Genomic DNA, 20,720 nt, shown 5'->3' with positions numbered 1-20,720 from the left:
CATCTAGGATTTTGATGGTTTCCTGTCTCACATTTAGGACTTTTATCCATTTCGAGTTTATTTTTGTGTATGGTATAAGAAAGTGGTTCAGTTTCATTCTTCTGCATCTGGTTGTCCAAATTTCCTAACACCATTAGTTGAAGAGAGTGTCTTTTTTGTATTGGATATTCTTTCCTGCTTTGTTAAAGATTAGTTGACTATAGAGTTGAGAGTTCATTTCTGGGTTCTCTATTCTGTCCCATTGATCTATGTGACTGTTTTTGTGTCAGTACCATACTGTCTTGATGATCACCACAAAAGGAAGAACAGGAGGTAATACTCGGCCACAGATTTAATCAATATGGATATAAACAAGATGTCTGAACTAAAATTTAAAACAAAGATACTAGCTGGGCTTGAAAAAAAGCATAGAAGCCACTACAGAATCCCTTACTGTAGAAATAAAAGAACTAAAATCTAATCAAGCTAAAATAAAAAAATAAAAAATTAAATTAAAAAAATTAAAAAAAATCAAGCTAATCAAGCCACTACAGAATCCCTTACTGTAGAAATAAAAGAACTAAAATCTAGTCAAGCTAAAATAAAAAATAAAATAATCGAGATGCAGTCAAAAATGGAGTATCTAACAACAAGGACAAATAAGGCAGAAAAGAAAGTCAGTGATATAAAAGACAAAATGATGGAAAACAAAGAAGCTAAAAAGAAGAGAGAAAGATAACTACTGGATCATGAAGTGAGAATTTGAGAAATCAGCTATTCCATAAAGCAAAATAATATCCATATAATAGGGGTCCCAGATAATGAAGGGGGGCAATGGTTTATTTGAACAAATTATACCTGAGAGCTTTCCTAATCTGGGGAAGGAAGCGAGCATTCAAGTCTAAGAGGCACAGAGAAGACCCCTCAAAATCAGTAAAAATAGGTCAACAAATCAACATATAATAGTGAAGCTTGCAAACTTCAGAGATGAAGAGAAAATCTTGAAAGCAGCTTGAGACAACAAGTCTTTAATCTACAAGGGTAGAAACATAAGGCTGGCAGCCAATGATTTTCTTTTAACTGAATTTTAAATCCCACTATAGTTAACATACTGTGTTATATTAGTTTCGGGTGTACAATATAGTGATTCAACAATTCCATATATCACCCAGTGTTCATCAACATAAGCGCACTCCTTAAACTCAATCAACTTTTTTACCCATCACAGCACCCACCTCTTCCCTGGTAACCATCTATTTGTTCTATTTATGTGTCTGTTTCTTTGTTTCTCTCTCTCTCTCTCTCTCCTTTGCTGGTTTTTTAAAATTTGTTTCGTACATTTCACATATAAATGAAATCTTGTGGTACTTCCTTTCCCCTGACTACTTATTTCACTTGCATTATACTGTCTGGTTCCATCCATGTTGTTGCAAAAGACAAGGTTTCATTCTACTTAGGTCTGAATAATATTCCATTGTATATATACAATACATCTTCTTTATCCATTCATCTATCATGGACACTTGGGCTGCTTCCAAATTTGGCTATTGAAATGATGCTGTTCTAAACATAGGGATGCATGTATCCCTTTGAATTAGTGTTATTGTATTCTTTGGATAAATACCCAATAGTGTGATTGCTGGATTGTAGGGTAGTTCTATTTTTAATTTTTTGAGGAAACTCCGTACTGTTTTTCAGAGTGGCTACACCAGCATTGCCACTAACAGTGCAAGAAGGTTCCTTTTTCTCCACATCCTTGCCACCACTTCTTGTTTCTTGGGTTTTCATTTCAGTCATTCTGACAGGTGTGAGGTGATATCACATTACTTGATTTGTATTTTCCTGATGATGAGTGGTGTTGAACATCTTTTCATGTGTCTGTTAGCCATCTGGATGCCTTCTTCTTCTTCTTTTTTTTTAAGATTTTATTTATTTATTTGACAGAGAGAGAGAGATAGCCAGCAAGAGAGGGAACACAAGCAGGGGGAGTAGGAGAGGAAAAAGCAGGCTCCCAGTGGAGGAGCCTGATGCGGGGCTCGATTCTAGAACGGTGGGATCACACCCTGGGCTGAAGGCAGATGCTTAACAACTGAGCCACCCAGGCGCCCCATCATCTGGATGCCTTCTTTGGAAAAAGGTCTATTAATGTCTTCTTCCCATTTTTTAACTGGGTTATTTGCATTCTGGGTGTTGAGTTTTATGAGTTCATGATAGATTTCAGGTACTAACCTTTTATCAGATATGTCACTTGCAAATATCTTCTCCCATTCCACAGGTTTCCTTTTCATTTTGTTAATTGCTTCCTTCACCGGACAGGAGCTTTTTATCTTGAGGAATTCCCAGTTGCTCAATTTTGCTTTTGTTTCCCTTGCCTCAGGAGATTTATCTAGTAAGAATTTGGTGCAGCGAATTTGTCAAAGAGGTTTCTGCCTGTGTTTTCCTCTAGGATTTTGATGGTTTCCTGTCTCACATGTAGGTCTTTCATCCATTTTGAATTTATTTTTGTGTATGGCATAAGAAAGTGGTCCAATGTCATTCTTCTGCATGTTGCTGTTCTGTTTTCCCAACACCATTTGTTGAAGAGACTGTCTTTTTTTCCACTGGGTATTCTTTCCTGCTGTGTCAAACATGAGTTGACCATATAGTTGTGGGTTCATTTATGCATTTTCTACTCTGTTCCATTGATCTATGTGTCTGTTTTTGTGCCAATACCATACTGTCTTTTAAAAAAATATTCTATTTATTTAATTGAGAGAGAGAGATAGTGAGGGAGAGCACAAGTGGGGGGAGGGGCCGAGGGAGAGGGAGAAGCCCCAACATGAGGCTTGACTCTGGGGTCATGACCTGATCCAAAGGTAATTGGTTAACTGACTGAGCCATCCAGGTGCCCCCATACCATCCTGTCTTGATCATTACATCATTGTGATATAGCTTGAAGTCCAGAACTGTGGTGCCTCCAGCTTTGCTTTTCTTTTTCAAGATTGCTTTGGCTATTTGGGGTATCATGTGGTCCCATACAACTTTTTGTATTGTTGGACACCTGGGTGGCTCAGGTGGTTCAGTGTCCAACTCAGGTCTCCATCTCAGGGTCGTGAGTTAAGGTCCCACATTGGGCTCCAATACTGGACATGGAGCCTACTTTAAAACATATGAATTTTTGGATTGTTTGTTCTAGCTCTGTGAAAAATGCTGGTGGTATTTTGGTAGGGATTGCATTAAATGTGTAAGTTGCTTTGGGTAGTTTACACATTTTAGCAATATTTGTTCTTCCATTCTATGAGCATGCAATGTATTTTTTTCCCTTCTTTGTGTCATCTTCAATTACTTTTCTAAGTGTTCTAGAATATAGATCTTTTACCTCTTTGGTTAAGTTTATTCCTAGGGGTCTTACAGTTTTTGGTGTAATTGTGAATGGGACCGATTCCTTGACTTCACTTTCTGATGCTTCATTATAGGTGTATAGAAATGCAACAGATTTCTGTACATTGATTTTGTATCCTGAGACTTTGCTGAATTTGTGTATCAGTTCTAACAATGTTTTGAAGGGGTCTTTTAAGTTTTCTATATAGAGTATCATACCATCTGAGAATAGTGAAAGTTTGATTTCTTTCTTGCATATTTGGATGACTTTTATTTCTTTTTTTGTCTCATTGAGGCTAGGACTTCTTGTACTGTGTTAAATAACAATGGTGAGAGTGAACATCCCTATCTTTTTCCTGACAATAAAGGAAAAGTTTTCAGTTTTTCTCCATTGAGGATGAAATTAGCTGTGGGTCTTTTATATATAGGATTTATGATGTTGAGGTATGTTCCTTCCATCCTTCCTTTGTTGAGGGTTTTTATCAAGAATGAATGCTGTTTTTTCTCAAATCCTTTTTCTGCATCTATTGAGAGGATCATGTGGTTCTTATCCTTTCTTTTATTAATGTGGTATATCAGGTTAATTATTTTGTGGATGTTAACCACCCCCCCCTGCAGCCCAGGAATAAATCCCACTTGGTGGTGGAGAATGATTCTTTTAATGGACTTTTGGATTTGATTTGCTAGAATCTTGTTGAGAATTTTTGCATCCATGTTCATCAGGGATATTGACCTGTAATTCTTTTTAGTGGGTTCTTTGCCTGGTTTTCAAATCAAGGTAATGCTGGCCTTGTAGAATGAATTTGGAAGTTTTCCTTCCATTTTTACTTTTTGGAACAGTTTGAGAAGAATAGGTATTAACTCATTCTTTAAATGTCTGGTAGAATCCCCTGGGAAACTATCTAGTCCAGGATTTTTGTTTGTTGGGAAATTTTTGATTACTGATTCATTTTCTTTGTTGGTTATAGGTCTGCTCAAATTTCTATTTCTTCCTGTTTCAGTTTGGTAGTTTATATATTTCTAGGAATTTAGCTATTTCCACCATATTACCAATTTGTTGGCATATAATTTTTCATAATATTCTCTTATGCTTGTTTGTATTTCTGTGGTGTTGGTTGTGATCTCTCCTCTTCGTTCATGATTTTGTCTATTTGGGTCCTTTCTCTTTTCTTTTTGATATGTCTGACTAGGTGTTTATCAATTTTATTAATTCTTTTAAAGAACCAGCACCTAGTTTCCTTAACCTGTTCCATTGGGTTTTTCTGTTGTTTCTATATCATTTATTTCTGCCCTAATCTTTATTATTTGCCTTCTTCTGCTAGCTTTAGGCTATATTTGCTGTTCCTTTTCTGCCACTTTAGGTGTACTGTGAGGTTGCAGTTTTGAGACATTTCTTGCTTCTTAGTGTAGTCCTGTATACTTCCCTCATAGGACCGCTTTTGCTGAATCCCAAAGATTTTGGGCTGTGGTGTTTTCATTTTCATGTCCTTCCATGTTTGTTTGGTTGGTTGGTTGGTTTTTACTTCTTTAATTTCCTGGTTAACCCATTCATTCTTAAGTAGGATGTCCTTTAACCTCAATGTATTTGAGGTCTTTCCAAATGTTTTCTTGTTGTTGAATTCAAGTTTCATACTGTTGTGATCTGAAATATGCATCAATCTTTTTGTACTTGTTCAGGCCTGATTTGTTGCCTAGTATGTGATCTGTTCTGGAGAACGTTCCATGTGGACTTGAAAAGAATGTGTTTTCTGCTTCTTTAGGATGCATGTTCTGAATATATATGTTAAGTTCATCTGGTCAAGTATGTCAGTCTAAAGCGTTGTTTCCTTGTTGATTTTCTGCTTAGATGATCTGTCCATTGCTGTAAGTAGGGTGTTAAAATCCCCTATTATTACTGTATTATTATCATCAACGAGTTTATTTATGTTTGTTATTAATTGATTCATATATTTGGCTGCTTACATGTTGGGGGCATAAATATGTACAATTGTTAGATCTTCTTGTTGGATAGACCCCTTTATTATGATATAGTGCCCTTTTCATTTCTTTTTACAGTCTCTGCTTCAAAATCTACTTTGGGCACCTGGGGGCTCAGTTGTTAAGCATCTGACTCCTGATTTTGGCTCAGGTCATGATCTCAGGGTGGTGAGATTGAGCCCACTTGGGTTGCATGGTGGTCAGGGAGCCTACTTAAGTTTCTGTCTCTCCTTTTGCCCCTACAACTCATGCTTTCTCTCTCTCTCTAAAAAAAGTAAAGTAAAATAAAATATAAAACAAAACAAATAAAATAAAACAAAATAAAATCTAGTTTGTCTGATATAAGTCTGGCTACTCCAGCTTTCTTTTGATGTCCATTAGCATGATAGGTCTTTTACCTGCTTGGTTAAATTTATTTCTAGATATTTTGTTCTTCTTGATGTAATCATAATTGGGATAGTTTTCTTGATTTCTCTTCCTGATAATTTGCTTTTAGCTCGTAGAAACTCAATAGATTATTAATATCACTTAGTATCCTGAAATTTTACTGAATTTATTTATTAGTTTTAAAATTTTTTTGATGGTGTCTTTAGCATTTTCTATGTGTAGTATCATTTCATCTGCAAATACTAAAATTTTGCTTCATTTTTTCAAAATTAAATCTCTTTTGTTTCTTTTTCTTATCTAATTGCTATGACTAGGACTTCCTATACTATGTTAAATAAAAGATGATAACGTGAGCATTTTTGTCTTATTCTTGATTTTAGAGGAAAAGCTTTCAGCTTTTCACTACTGAGTTGAAGTTAGCTGTGTGTTTGTCCTATATGCCCTTTATTATGCTGAAATATTTTCCATCTATACCCAGGTTTGTTGAGTTTTTATCATAAATGGATGGCAAATTTTGTCAAATACTTTCTATCTATTGAGGTGATCACATGATTTTTATCTTTCATTTTGTTAAAGTGCTGTATCATGTTGTTTAATGATTGAATGTTGAGCCATCTTTGCATCCCTGGAATAAATCCCACTTGATTATGTTGTTTAATCATTTCAATATATTACTGAATTCAGTTTGCTAACATTTTGTTAAGGATTATTGCATAAAATGGGCAGAAGATACGAACAGACACTTTTCCAATGAAGACATACAAATGGCTAACAGACACATGAAAAAATGTTCAAAATAATTAGCCACCAGGGAAATTCAAATCAAAACCACATTGAGATACCACCTTACGCCAGTTAGAATGGCAAAAATGGACAAGGCAGGAAACAACAAATGTTGGAGAGGATGTGGAGAAAAGGGAACCCTCCTACATTATTGGTACAAATGCAAGTTGGTACAGCCACTCTGGAAAACAGTGTGGAGGTCTCTCAAAAAGTTAAAAATAGAGCTACCCTATGACCCAGCAATTGCATTGCAGGGTATTTACCCCAAGGATACAGACGTAGTGAAGAGAGGGCCATATGCACCCCAGTGTTCATAGCAGCATTGTCCATAATAGCTAAACCGTGGAAGGAGCTGAGATGCCCTTCAACAGATGAATGGATAAAGAAGATGTGGTCCATATATACAATAGAATATTACTCAGCCATCAGAAAGAATGATTACCCAACATTTGCAGCAACATGGATGGGACTGCAGGAGACAATGCTAAGTGAAATAAGTCAAGCAGAGAAAGACAATTATCATATGGTTTCACTCATTTGTGGAACATAAGAAATAGCAGGGAGATTGGTAGGAGAAGGAAGGGAAGAATGAATGGGGGAGTAAACAGAAGGGGGAATGAGCCATGAGAAGCTATGGACTCTGGGAAACAAACTGAGGGCTTCATGGGGGAGCTAGCCTGGTGATGAGTATTAAGGAGGGCACATATTGCATGGAGCACTGGGTGTTATACTGAAACAATGAATCATGGAACACTACATCAAAAACTAAGGATGTACTGTATGGTGACTAACATAACATAATAAAATTTTTTTAAAAAAAGGATTATTGCATCTGTATTCATCAGTGATGTTGGCCAGCAATTTTTTTTGTGGTGTCCTTGTCTTGTTTGGTTATCAGGATAATGCTGTCCTTGTAGAATGAGTTTGCAAGTGTTCCTTCGTTTCCAATTCTTTGGAGGATTTGGAGAAGAATAGGTGTTAAAACATCTATGAATGTTTAATAGAATTTACCAGTGAAGCCATCTGGTCCTGGACCTTGGTTTGTTGGGAGGTTTTGGATTACTGATTCAATCTCCTTACTAAAAATGTATCTATTCAGATTTCCTATTTCTTCATGATTGAGTCTTAGAAGATTGTATGTTTCTATAAATTTATCCATTTCTTTTGGGTTGTCCAATGTGTTCGTATGTAATTATTCATTTAAGCCTCTTACTATTTTTCCCTTTTCTTTCATATGAGTTGTAACTTTCCCCTTCTAATTCTGATTTAATCTGAGTCTTCTCCATTTTTTTCTTGTTGAATCTAGCCAAAGATTTGTCAATATTGTTTATCTTTTCAAAGCTCTTAGTTTCATTGATCTATTCTATTTTTTTATGGTTTCTATTGCATTTATTTCTGCTCTGTTATTTCCTTCTACTAACTTTGTGCTTCATTTGTTTTACTTTTTCTAGTTTCTTAAATTGTAAAATTAAATTATTCATTTAAGATTTCTCTTTTTTCTGAAAGTAGGCCTGTAATACTATGAACTTCCCTTTTAGAACCACTGTTGCTGCACCCCATAGATTTTGGTGTGTTGCATTTCTGTTTTCATTTGTCTCTAAGTATTTTTTTTGTTTCTCCTTTGATTTATTCTATTAGCCAGTACTTGTTCAGTAACATGTTGTTTAATCTCCATGTATTTATAGTTTTTCCAGGTGCTTTTGTAATTAATATCTGATTTCATATCTTTGTGGTCAGAAAACATGCTCAATATGATTTCAATCTTTTTTAATTTAATGAAACTTGTTTTTTGGTTTTACATTTGATCTATCCTGGAGAAAATTCTGTGTGCACTTGAGAAGAGTGTGCAGTCTGCTGCTTTTTTATATAATGTTCTGTTACCTCCATCTGGTCTAATGTGTCATTTAGTGCCAGTGTTTCCTTATTGATTTTTAATCTGGATGATCTATCTATTGATGTAAGTGGAGTGTTAAAATACTATACTACTATTGTATTGTCAATTTCTTGCTTTATGTCTGTTAATATTTGCAATATATATTTTGCTGCTCCTATGTTGGGTGCATATATATTTGTAAATGTCATATCTTCTTGCTGGATTATCTCTTTTATCATTAAGTAGTGCCTTCATTCATCTTTTATTACAGTCCTTGGTTTAAAATCTATTTTGTCTTATAAGCTATAGGTACAACAGTTTTCTTTTCATTTCCATTTGCATGGAGTATATTTTATTATCCCTTCACTTTCAGTCTGTGTGTGTCCTCATTTCTGAAGTAAGTCTCAGGCAGGAAGTTTGTATATATGTCTTACTTTCTAATCTATTCAACAATTTCATGTGTTTTGATGGGAGAATTTGGTTCATTTATATTCATGGTAATTATTCATAGATATTTACTTGTTGTCATTTTATTAATTGGTTTTTGTACTTACTCTCTGTGCATTTCTTCTTCTGTTGTTCTCTTCTGTTGTGGTTTGGTGAGTTTTTTAGTGTTACGTTTAGATTCTTTTCTTTTTGTGTGTGTGTATTTACTATAAGTTTTTGGTTTGTGATTACCATGAGGTTCACATTTTTTACCCTATATATATAATAATCTATTTTAAGTTGATAGCAACTGAAATATTAATGTATTTCAAAAGTACATTTTTACCCCTCATCATTTTCTGTTTTTATGTCATGTTTTACATGTTTCCATTTTATGTATTCCTAAACTAATTATTGTAGCTTTAGTTAACTTTACAACTGGTCAGATCCCTCCCTATTGTGTTTTGTTCTGCCATCATGGAGTTTTTTCTGAGACTATATCTCTGCTTATCCTACCCATCTCACTGTCCTTTCATTCTTTTTTGTGGAGAGGAGGAGTTCATCTAGGTTTCAGATCTTTTTCAGAGAGAAATGAACTATATGTAGCTGTAGCTTTAGTGTGTCCATATGCGGAGAGTTTAGATCTCTCTATGATATCATCTTGGACTCCCCTCATGCTAATCTTTAGACTTTTATTGCTGAAGAGAATTCCATTTTATTAGTATTCCACACATGTTTTTATCCATTGCTCCTTTGATGGTTATTTAGGTTTTTTTTTTTTTCTTCTTAGTTCTTTTGAATAAAGCTGCTCTGGGTATTCATGCACAATTATTTGTATGGGCATGTTTTCACATCTCTTGGATATAAAAGTGGAATTGATGCATTATAGGACAGGTACAAATTTAACTTTATAAGAAATTGGTTAAAAATTTTTAAGGTTTTCATCCATTTTGAATTTATTTTTCTGTATGGTGTAAGAAAGTGGCCCAGTTTCATTCTTTTGCATGTGGCTGTCCAGTTTTCCCAACACCATTTTTTGAAGAGACTGTCTTTTTTCCATCAGCTATTCTTTCCTGCTTTGTTGAAGATTAGTTGACCGTAGAATTGAGGTTCCTTTTCTGGGTTCTCTATTTTGTTCCATTGATCTATGTGTCTGTTTTCTGCCAGTACCATAATGTCTTGATGATAGTCAACAAAACTAAAAGACAACCTAAAGAATGGTAGAAGATATTTGCAAATGCCTTTTCATATAAAGGGCTAGTATTCAAAATCTATGAAGAATTTTCAACAATTCCTTGGCAATTCGGGGCCTTTTCTGGTTCCACACAAATTTAAGGGCTGTTTGTTCCAGTTCTTTGAAAAATATCATTGGTATTTTGATTGGGATGGCATTGAAAGTGTAGATTGCTCCGGGTACCATAGACATTTTAACTATGTTTATTCTTCTGATCCATGAGCATTGAATATTTTTCCATTTTTTTGTGTCTTTCTCAATGTCTTTCAAGAGTGATTTGTAGTTTCTAGAATATAGATCATTTACTTCTCTGGTTAATTCCAAGGTAACGTATGGTTTTTGGTGCTATTGTAAATGGGATGGATTCCCTAATTTCTCTTTCTTCAGTCTCATTGTTTGTGTATAGAAATACAACTGATTTCTGAGCATTGATTTTGTATCCTGCCACGTTACTGAATTGCTCTATAAATTCTAATAGTTTTGGAGTGGATTCTTTTGGGTTTTCCATATAGAGTATCATGTCATCTGCGACGAGAGACAGTTTGACTTCTTCTTTGCCGATTTGGATGCCTTTTATCCCTTTTTGTTGTCTGATTGCTGTTGCAAGGACTTCTAGTACTATGTTGAATAATAATGGCATGAGTGGGCATCCTTGTCGTGTTCCTGATCTTAAGGGAAAGGCTTCCAGCTTTTCCCCATTGAGAATGATAATTGCTGTAGGCTTTTCATAGATGGTTTTTATGAGATTGAGGAATGTACCCTCTATCCTTACACTCTGAAGGGTTTTAATCAGGAAAAGATGCTGTATTTTGTCAAATGCTTTTTCTGCATCTATTGAGAGTATCATATGATTTTTGGCTTTTTCCTTCTGGATAAAATCAATACTGATATATTTGCGAATGTTGAACCACGCTTGCATCCCAGGTATAAATCCCACTTGGTCATGATGGACAATCCTTTTAATGTACAGTTGGATGCTATTAGCCAGGATCTTGTTGAAAATTTTGGTGTCCATATTCATTAGGGAAGTCGGTCTGTAATTCTCCTTTTTGATGGGGTCTTTGCCTGGTTTGGGGATCAAGGTAATATTGGCCTCATAGAATGAGTTTGGTAGCTTTCCTTCTGTTTCTTTTTTAGGAGAATAGGTATTATTTCTTCTTTGAATGTTTGGTAGAATTCCCTGGGAAAACGTCCGGGCCTGGTGTTTTGTTTTTTGGAAGGTTTTTTTATCACTGTTTCAATCTCTTCATAATTAACTGGCCTGTTTAAGAAATCAATTTCTTTCCTGTTTCAGTCCTGGTAGTTTATAAGTTTCCAGGAAGGCCTCCATCTCTTCCAGATTGCTTCATTTATTGGCATAAAGCTGTTGATAAAAGTTTCTAATAATTGTTCCTTTTTCATTGGTGTTGGTTGTGACCTCTCCCTTTTCATTCATACTTTTATTAATTTGGGTCCCTTCTCTATTCTTTTGGATCAGTCTTGCCAACGGTTTCTCAATTTTATTTACTCTTTCAAAGAACCAGCTTCTAGTTCTGTTGATCTGCTCTACTGTACTCCTGGTTTCTAATTCATTGATTTCTGCTCTAATCTTGATCAACTGCTTTCTCATGCGTGGATTAGGCCTGTCCCTCTGTTGCTGTTCCAGCTTCTTGAGTTGAGAACATAAAAACTGCATTTTAGATTTTTCTATTCTTTTGAGTGAGGCTTGGATGGCTATGTATTTCCCCCTTACGTCTGCCTTTGCAGTATCCCATAGGTTTTGGACCATTGTGTTTTCATTCTCGTTGGTCTCCATAAATTGTTTAAATTGATTTTTGATTTCCTGGTTTATCGAGTCATTCCTGAGCAGGATGGTTCTTAGTCTCCAAGTGTTTGAGTTTCTTCCAAATTTTTCCTTGTGTTTGAGTTCCAATTTCAGAGCGTTGTGGTCTGAGAATGTGCAGGGAATAATTTCATCTTTTGATGTCAGTTGAGATCTGTTTTGTGTCCCAGAACATGGTCTTTTCTTGAGACTGTTCCATGGGCATTAGAATAGAATGAGTATTCTTTGGTCTGGGGTGTAGTGTTCTATATATATCTATGAGGTCCAACTCATCGAGTATGGCATTCAAAGCTCTTGTTTCTTTGTCGATTTTCTGCTCCAGTGCTCTCTATTGCTGCTTAGTGGAGTATTGAGGTCCCCTACTATTAACATATTTTTATCAATATGTCTTTTTATTCTGGTTAAGAGTTGGCTTGTGTATCTTGCTGCTCCCCTGTTGGGGGCATATATATTTATAATTGTCATATCCACTTGTTGGATACATCTTTTAAGAATAATATAGTACCCTTCTGTGTCTCTAACAACAGTCTTTAGTTTAAAATCCAATCTGTCTGATATGAGAATTGCTACCCTAGCTTTCTTTTGAGGTCCATTGGCGTGAAAGATGGTATTGCATCCCTTTACTTTCAGTCTGAATGTATCTTTAAGTTCAAAATGAATCTCTTGTAGACAGCAAATGGATGGGTCATGCTTTTTATCCAATCTGCAATCCTGTGGTGTTATATGGGAGCATTTAGGCCATTTACCTTGAGACTGATTATTGAGAGATATGATTTTAATGATGCCATGTTGACAGTAAAGTCTTTTTTTCTGTAGATAGTGACTTTCTGTTCTGTATCACTCTTGGGGTCTTTTTACTTTTATAGGACCCCCCCTAATATGTCCTGTAGGGCTGGTTTCATGGTTATGAAATTTGTCAATGACTGGCGATTCTGGAAGGTCTTTATCTCTCCATCAATTCTGAATGACAGCCTTGCTGGATAAAGGATCCTTGGCTGCATGTTTTTCTCTGAAAGAGCTTTAAAAATGCTCCCCCAACCCTTTCTCTCATTCCAGGTCTGTGTAGACAGGTCTGACATAATTCTGATACCTTTGCCTTGGTACGTGAGAAATTTTTTGCTCTGGCCACTTTCAATACTGTATCCTTGGATCTAATATTTGCAAAATGCACTATGACATGACGTGGTTTAGGTTTGTCATGACTGAGCTTGGGAGGGGTCCTCCCTGTCTCATGGATACAAATGCTTGTTTCCTTTGCTAGATTAGGGAAGTTTACAGCTACAATTTGTTCAAATATCTCTTCTAGACCTCTGTTTTTCTCCACACCCTCGGGAATGCCGATGAGTCTGACATTGGAACATTTCATTGAGTCAGTAATCTCCTGTAAGCTACATTCTTGAGGTTGGAATTTTTTGAACCAAGTTTCTATTTTAGCTTTCTCTTCTACTAAGCTATCTTCCAATTTGCAGATATGTTCTTCTGCCTCATTCACCCTGGCCATCAGAGCATCTACGTTTGACTGCACTTGGTTCATAGAATTTTTAATTTCTCCCAGATTCACTCTCATTTCCACCCTTAGGGATTCTATATTCTCATTAACATTTTCGTTTATACTTTTTTCAAGTCTACACATCATCTTCACCATTGTTACTCTGAACTCCATTTCTGATAATTTGGTTATATCCATATCCATTAGTTCTGTGGCAGAGGCCACAGAGTCATTGTCCTTTCTTTGCTGGGGGGGATTTCTCCTTCTCGTCATTCTGATGAGGGGAGTTTGTGGGGTTGTCCAGAACCCAAATTATTGAGCAGGACCCAGGCAGTGTGCACTTGTTTTATAGGGACCTTAGGGATGTGGGCTTCTTGATTTTTTTAGCCTGCCTTCTGGGGGAGGGGCTTGCCATGCCGATACTCAAGCAACCCTGTTTGGGTAGATTCTCTGTGTTCCCTGGGAGGGGAGATGGGGATGGGCACACTGTGAGCCGGGATTTCCAGGCTTTTGTTCTCTGGTGGCTTTCCCTAGTGTTTTGCTGTGCCTCTTTTGAGAGTCAGAGCAACAGTAGCCGAATTTCAGCCTCTGTCTCAGAACAGAGGGATCGCAGACCGTTCTCCACTAATGTTCTGGCCATGTTAACTCTGTTTCTATTGGTGCTGCTCAACCCTGCAGTGTCCCGGGCTGTGCGCTCCACAGTCAGGATCCCAGCCCTCACTTCCAGGGCCAGTACAGCTCAGTCTTTTGTGTTTCTTTTCTTTTTTTTTTTTTTACATTTTTAATGATTTTTTATTATATTATGTTAGTCACCATACACTACATCCCCGGTTTCCGATGTAAAGTTCGATGATTCATTTCTTGCCTATAACACCCAGTGCACCATGCAATACGTGCCCTCCTTACTACCCATCACCGGTCTATCCCATTCCCCCACCCCCCTATCCTCTGAGGTCCTCAGTTTGTTTCTCATACTCCATAGTCTCTCATGTTTCATTCCCACCTCTGATTACCCGCCCTTATCCCTTTCTTCCCCTACCTATCATCGTAGTTCTTATATTCCATAGATGAGAGAAAACATATGATAATTGTCTTTCTCTGCTTGACTTATTTCACTTAGCATTATCTCCTCCAGTGCCGTCCATGTTGCAGCAAATGTTGAGAATTCGTTTTTTCTGATAGCTGAATAATATTCCATTGTATATATGGACCACAACTTCTTAATCCAGTCATCTGTAGAAGGGCATCTCAGTTCTTTCCACGATTTAGCTATTGTGGACAATGCTGCTATGAACATTGGGGTGCACATGGCCCTCCTCTTCACTACGTCTGTATCTTTGGGGTAAACACCCAGTAGTGCAATTGCTGCATCATAGGGTAGCTCAATTTTTAACTTTTTAAGGGATCTCCACACTGTTTTCCAGAGTGGCTGTACCAACTTGCATTCCCACCAACAATGTAGGAGGGATCCCCTTTCTCCACATCTTCTCCAACAATTGTTGCTTTTTGCCTTGTCTATTTTTGCCATTCTAACTGGCGTAAGGTGGTATCTCAGTGTGGTTTTGATTTGAATTTCCTTGATGGCTAATGATTTTGAACATTTTTTCATGTGTCTGTTAGCCATTTGTATGTCTTCATTGGAAAAGTGTCTGTTCATATCTTCTGCCCATTTTTTGATTTGTTTATTTGTTTCTCGTGTATTGAGTTTGAGAAGTTCTTTGTAGATCTTGGATACCAGTCCTTTATCTGTAGTGTCATTTGCAAACATATTTTCCCATTCCATGGGCTGCCTCTTAGTTGTTTTGACTGTTTCCTTGGCTGTGCAGAAGGTTTTTATCTTGATGAAGTCCCACAAGTTCATTTTTTCTTTTGTTTCTCTTGACTTTGGAGATGTGTCATGGAAAAGGTTGCTTTGGCCAATGTCGTAGAGGTTGCTGCCTATGTTCTCGTCTAGAATTCTGATGGATTCCTGTCTCACATCGAGGTCTTTCATCCATTTGGAGTTTATTTTTGTGTATGGTGTGATGGAGTGGTCAAGTTTCATTCTTTTGCATGTAGCTGTCCAATTTTCCCAGCACCATTTATTGAAGGGACTGTCTTTTTTCCACTGGATGTTTTTTCCTGCTTTATCAAAGATTAGTTGCCCAAAGAGCCAAGGGTCCATTTCTGGTTTTTCTATTTTGTTCCATTGGTCTATGTGTCTGTTTTTGTGCCAGTACCATGCTGTCTTTGTTATCACAGCTTTGTAGTACAGCTCGAAATCCGGCATTGTGATGCCTCTAGCTTTGTTTTTCCTTTTCATCAGTTCCTTGGAGATTCGGAGCCTTTTCTGGTTCCATACAAATTTAAGGACTATTTGTTCCAGTTCTTTGAAAAATGTCCTCGGTATTTTCGTTGGGATAGCATTGAAAGTGTAGATTGCTCTGGGTAGCTTGGACATTTTAACTATGTTAATTCCTCCATCCATGAGCATGGAATATTTTTCCATCTTTTTATGTCTTCCTCAATGTCTTTCAAGAGTGATTTATAGTTTCTAGAATATAGGTCCTTTACGTCTCTGGTTAAGTTAATTCCAAGGTAACATATGGTTTTTGGTGCTAGTGTAAATGGGATGGAGTCCCTAATTTCTTTTTCTTCAGTCTCATTGTTCATGTATAGAAATGCAACTGATTTCTGAGCATTGATTTTGTATCCCGCCACATTACTGAACTGCTCTATAATTTCTAGTAGTTTTGGAGGGGATTCTTTTGGGTTTTCCATATAAAGTATCATGTCATCTGTGAGGAGAGACATTGTGACTTCTTCTTTACCGATTTGGATACTTTTGATCCCTTTTTGTTGTCCGATTGCTGTTGCAAGGACTTCTAGTACTATGTTGAATAATAGTGGCGAGAGTGGGCTTCCTTGTCGTGTTCCTGATCTTAAGGGAAAGGCTTCCAGCTTTTCCCCATTGAGAATAATATTTGCTGTAGGCTTTTCATAGATGGCTTGTGAGATTGAGAAATGCACCCTCTATCCCTACACTCTGAAGGGTTTTAATCGGGAAAGGATGCTGTATTTTGTCAAATGCTTTTTTGGCATCAATTGAGAGGATCATATGGTTCCTGAGTCTTTTCTTGTTGATATGATGTATCACGCTGATTAATTTGTGAATATTGAACCACGCTTGCATCCCAGGGATGAATCCCACTTGGTCACAATGGATAATCCTTTTAATGTACTGTTGGATTCTATTAGCAGGTATCTTGTTGAGGATTTTGTCATCCATATTCATTAGGGAAAGTGGTCTGTAATTCTCCTTTTTGAGGGGGTCTTTGCCTGGTTTGGGGATCAAGGTAATATTGGCCTCATAGAATGAGTTTGGTAGCTTTCCTTCTGTTTCTATTTTTTGAAATAGCCTTAGGAGAATAGGTATTATTTCTTCTTTGAATGTTTGGTAGAATTCTCCAGGAAAACCATCCGGGCCTGGAGTTTTGTTATTTGGAAGGCTGTTTATCACTGACTCAATTTCTTCATAATTAATTGGCCTGTTTAAGAAATCAATTTCTTCCTGTTTCAGTCTTGGTAGTTTATAGGTTTCCAGGAAAGCCTCCATCTCTTTCAGATTGCTTAGTTTTTTGGCATATAGCTGTTGATAAAATTTTCTAATAATCCTTCCAATTTCATTGGTGTTGGTCGTGACCTCTCCTTTTTCATTCATAATTTTAATAATCTGGGTCCTTTGTCTTTTCTTTTGGATAAGTCTTGCCAGTGGTCTGTCAATTTTATTGATTTTCTCAAAGAACCAGCTTCTAGTCCTGTTGATTTGCTCTACTGTACTTCTGGTTTCTAATTCATTGATTTCTGCTCTCATCTTGGTCAACTGCTTCCTTGTGAGTGGATTAGGCCTGTCCCTCTGTTGCTGTTCCAGCTTCTTCAGGTGAGAATATAAAAACTGCATTTTAGATTTTTCTATTCTTTTGAGTGAGGCTTGGATGGCTATGTATTTCCCCCTTATGTCTGCCTTTGCAGTATCCCATAGGTTTTGGACCGTTGTGTTTTCATTCTCGTTGGTCTCCATAAATTGTTTAAATTGATTTTTGATTTCCTGGTTTATCGAGTCATTCCTGAGCAGGATGGTTCTTAGTCTCCAAGTGTTTGAGTTTCTTCCAAATTTTTCCTTGTGGTTGAGTTCCAATTTCAGAACGTTGTGGTCTGAGAATATGCAGGGGATAATTTCAATCTTTTGGTATCAGTTGAGACCTGTTTTGTGTCCCAGAACATGGTCTATTCTTGAGAATGTTCCATGGGCATTAGAATAGAATGTGTATTCTTTGGTTCTGGGGTGTAGTGTTCTATATATATCTATGAGGTCCAACTTGTTGAGTATGGCATTCAAAGCCTTAGATTCTTTGCTTAGTTTTTGCCAGGGTGTTCTGTCTATTTCTGATAGTGGAGTGTTGAGGTCCCCTACTATTAATGTATTTTTATCAATATGTCTCTTTATTCTGGTTAAGAGTTAGCTGTGTATCTTGCTGCTCCCCTGTTGGGGGCATATATATTTATAATTGTCATATCCACTTGTTGGATATATCCTTTAAGAATAATATAGTGCCCTTCTGCGTCTCTAACTATAGTCTCTAGTTTAAAATCCAATCTATCTGATATGAGAATTGCTACCCCAGCTTTCTTTTGAGGTCCATTTGTGTGAAAGATGGTACTCCATCCCCTTACATTCAGTCTGAATGCATCTTTGGTTTCAAAATGAGTCTCTTGTAGACAGCAAATGGATGGGTCATGTCTTTTTATCCAATCTGCAACCCTGTGGCTTCTTATGGGAGTGTTTAACCCATTTACATTGACACTAAGAACTGAGAGATAGAATTTTAGTGATGCCATGTTGCCAGTAAAGTCTTTGTTTGTATCAGTTTTGACTTTCTGTTCTGTATCACTCTTGGTGCCTTTTTACCTTTATTAAACCCCCCTTTAATATCGCCTGTAGGGCTGGTTTCATGTTTACGAAATTGGTTAACACTGGCGATTCTGGAATGTCTTTATTTCTCCATCAATTCTGAATGACAGCCTTGCTGCATAAAGGATCCTTGGCTGCATGTTTTTCTCTGAAAGAGCTTTAAAAATGCGCCCCCAACCCTTTCTCTCATTCCACGTCTGTGTAGACAGGTCTGACGTAATTTTGATACCTTTGCCTTGGTATGTGAGAAATTTCTTTGCCCTGGCCACTTTCAATACTGTATCCTTGGATCTAATATTTACGAAATGCACTATGACGGGGCGTGGCATAGGTTTGTCGTGGTTGAGCTTGAGAGGGGTCCTCTCTGCCTCTTGGACACAAATGTTTGTTTCCCTCACTAGATTAGGGAAGTTTTCATCTAAAATTTGTTCAAATATCTCTTCTAGACCTCTGTTTTTCTCCACCCCCTCGGGGATGCCGATGATTCTGACATTGGATCGTTTCATTGAGTCAGTAATCTCCCGTAACCTACATTTGTGGGCGTGGATTTTTTTAAGTCCAGCTTCTATTTTCGTTTTTTCTTCTACTAACCCATCCTCCAATTCACTAATACGTTCCTCTGTCTGGGTGACCCTGACCGTCAGAGCCTCTAGTTTTGATTGCATTTGGCTCATAGAATTTTTAATTTCTGTCAGATTCGCTCTCATTTCTGCCCTTAGAGATTCTATATTCTCAGTAACATTTTCATTAATACTTTTTTTCAAGTCTACTCATCATCTTGACCATTGTTACTCTGAATTCCATTTCTGATAATTTGGTTACATCCATATCCATTATTTCTGTGGCAGATGCCACAGACCTATTGTCTTTTGTTTGCTGGGGGGGACTTCTCCTTCTCATCATTTTGATGAGTAGAGGTTGCTGGGTTGTCCAGAGCCCAAATTATTGACTGGGACCCAGGCTGTGCGCCCTTGTTTTATAGGGATCTTAGGGATGTGGGCTTCTTCTTTAAAGATTTTATTTGTTTATGTGGCAGAGAGCCAACCAGCGAGAGAGGGAACACATGCAGGGGAGTGGGAGCGGAAGAAGCAGGCTTCCAGCGGAGGAGCCCGATGAGGGACTCCTTTCCGGAACGCCGGGATCTTGCCCTAAGCCAAAGACAGGCGCTTAATGACTGCGCCACCCAGGCACCCCAGGATGTGGGCTTCTTGATTTTTCAGCCTGCCTTCTGGGGAAGGGGTCTGCCGCGCCGAAACTCAGGAACCCTGTTTGGGTAGAGTCTCCGTGTTCCCTGAGAGGGGGAATGGGGATGGGCACCCTGTGAGCCAGTATTTCTAGGCTTTTGTTCTCTGGCGGCTTTCCCTGGTGATTTGTTGTGCCTCTTCTGAGAGTCAGAGCAGCAGTGGCCGAATCTCAGCCTCTGTCTCAGAACAGAGGGATTGCGGCCCGTTCTCCACTGATGTTCTGGCCACTTTAACTCTGTTACTGTTGGTGCTGCTCAACCCTGCAGTGTCCCGGGATGTGCGCCCCACACCCAGCATCCCAGCCCTCACTTCCAGGGCTGGCGCTTCTCTGTCCTTTGTGTTTCTAACACCGTCAGCCGCCAGCCACCGGCCTCCAGCCGCCCCGTGCGCTCCAGGAGCTCCCGGTCTCAGTCTGGTTCCAGTGAGCACACAGGAGTTCTGGAGTTCCATGAGAAGTCTGGTGGTGTGCGCTCCCGGCTCACGGTCTCAGTCTGCTATCTGGCGGGTGCCATTCGGGAGTCCGCCCGCTCCCCCGTGCAGGTGCCTACCACTTCCTGGCGCCCGAACACGGCAGCTCCCTCCCCCTTCCATTCGTCTTCCAATATCTGTGCGCGGTTTCACGGTTCCCCGCTTCGTACCTCAATACTCAGTGCTGGAGATGTTCATTTGTAGAGATCCAGATGTATCTTCCTGTGTCTCAGGCTGATTCTGTCGATGTTCAGGCTGGTCTGGTACCTATCCAGCTCGACTCAGGGGACCGGCTGAAGAAGGGGTCCCCTACTCCTCCTCCATCTTAACTCCAACCTCACATCTGCAGGTCTTGGTGATATACTTTATGACCTAAATCTTCATTTCTTAGAGGTCTAAGTCCTTGAACAAATCATATCCTTCTTAAGCCAGAACTACTGTACATGTTCATTTCAGTTACAGTTGGACAAAGTCTTAATAGGTGGTGCATTGGAATGCAAAGTTGGTTTAATATCCAAAAAATAAATTAATGTAATTCACAATATAAATAGAATAAGGGAGAAAGAATATGATAATCTCAATGTTTCCAAAAAGCACTTGAGAAAATCCCACCCATTCATGATGAAAATTCTTAGAAAATTCTGAATGAGAGCTCCTCAACCTAATAAAGGTAATCTAAAAAAGCCTATAGGTATCATCATAATTAAAAGTGAACTTTTAACTGAAG

Source organism: Ursus americanus, chromosome X, assembly GCF_024610735.1.
Source record: "Ursus americanus isolate L20-20 chromosome X, mUrsAme1.1.p, whole genome shotgun sequence".
Taxonomy (NCBI): domain Eukaryota; kingdom Metazoa; phylum Chordata; class Mammalia; order Carnivora; family Ursidae; genus Ursus; species Ursus americanus.
Note: the sequence above shows the minus strand (reverse complement) of the source record.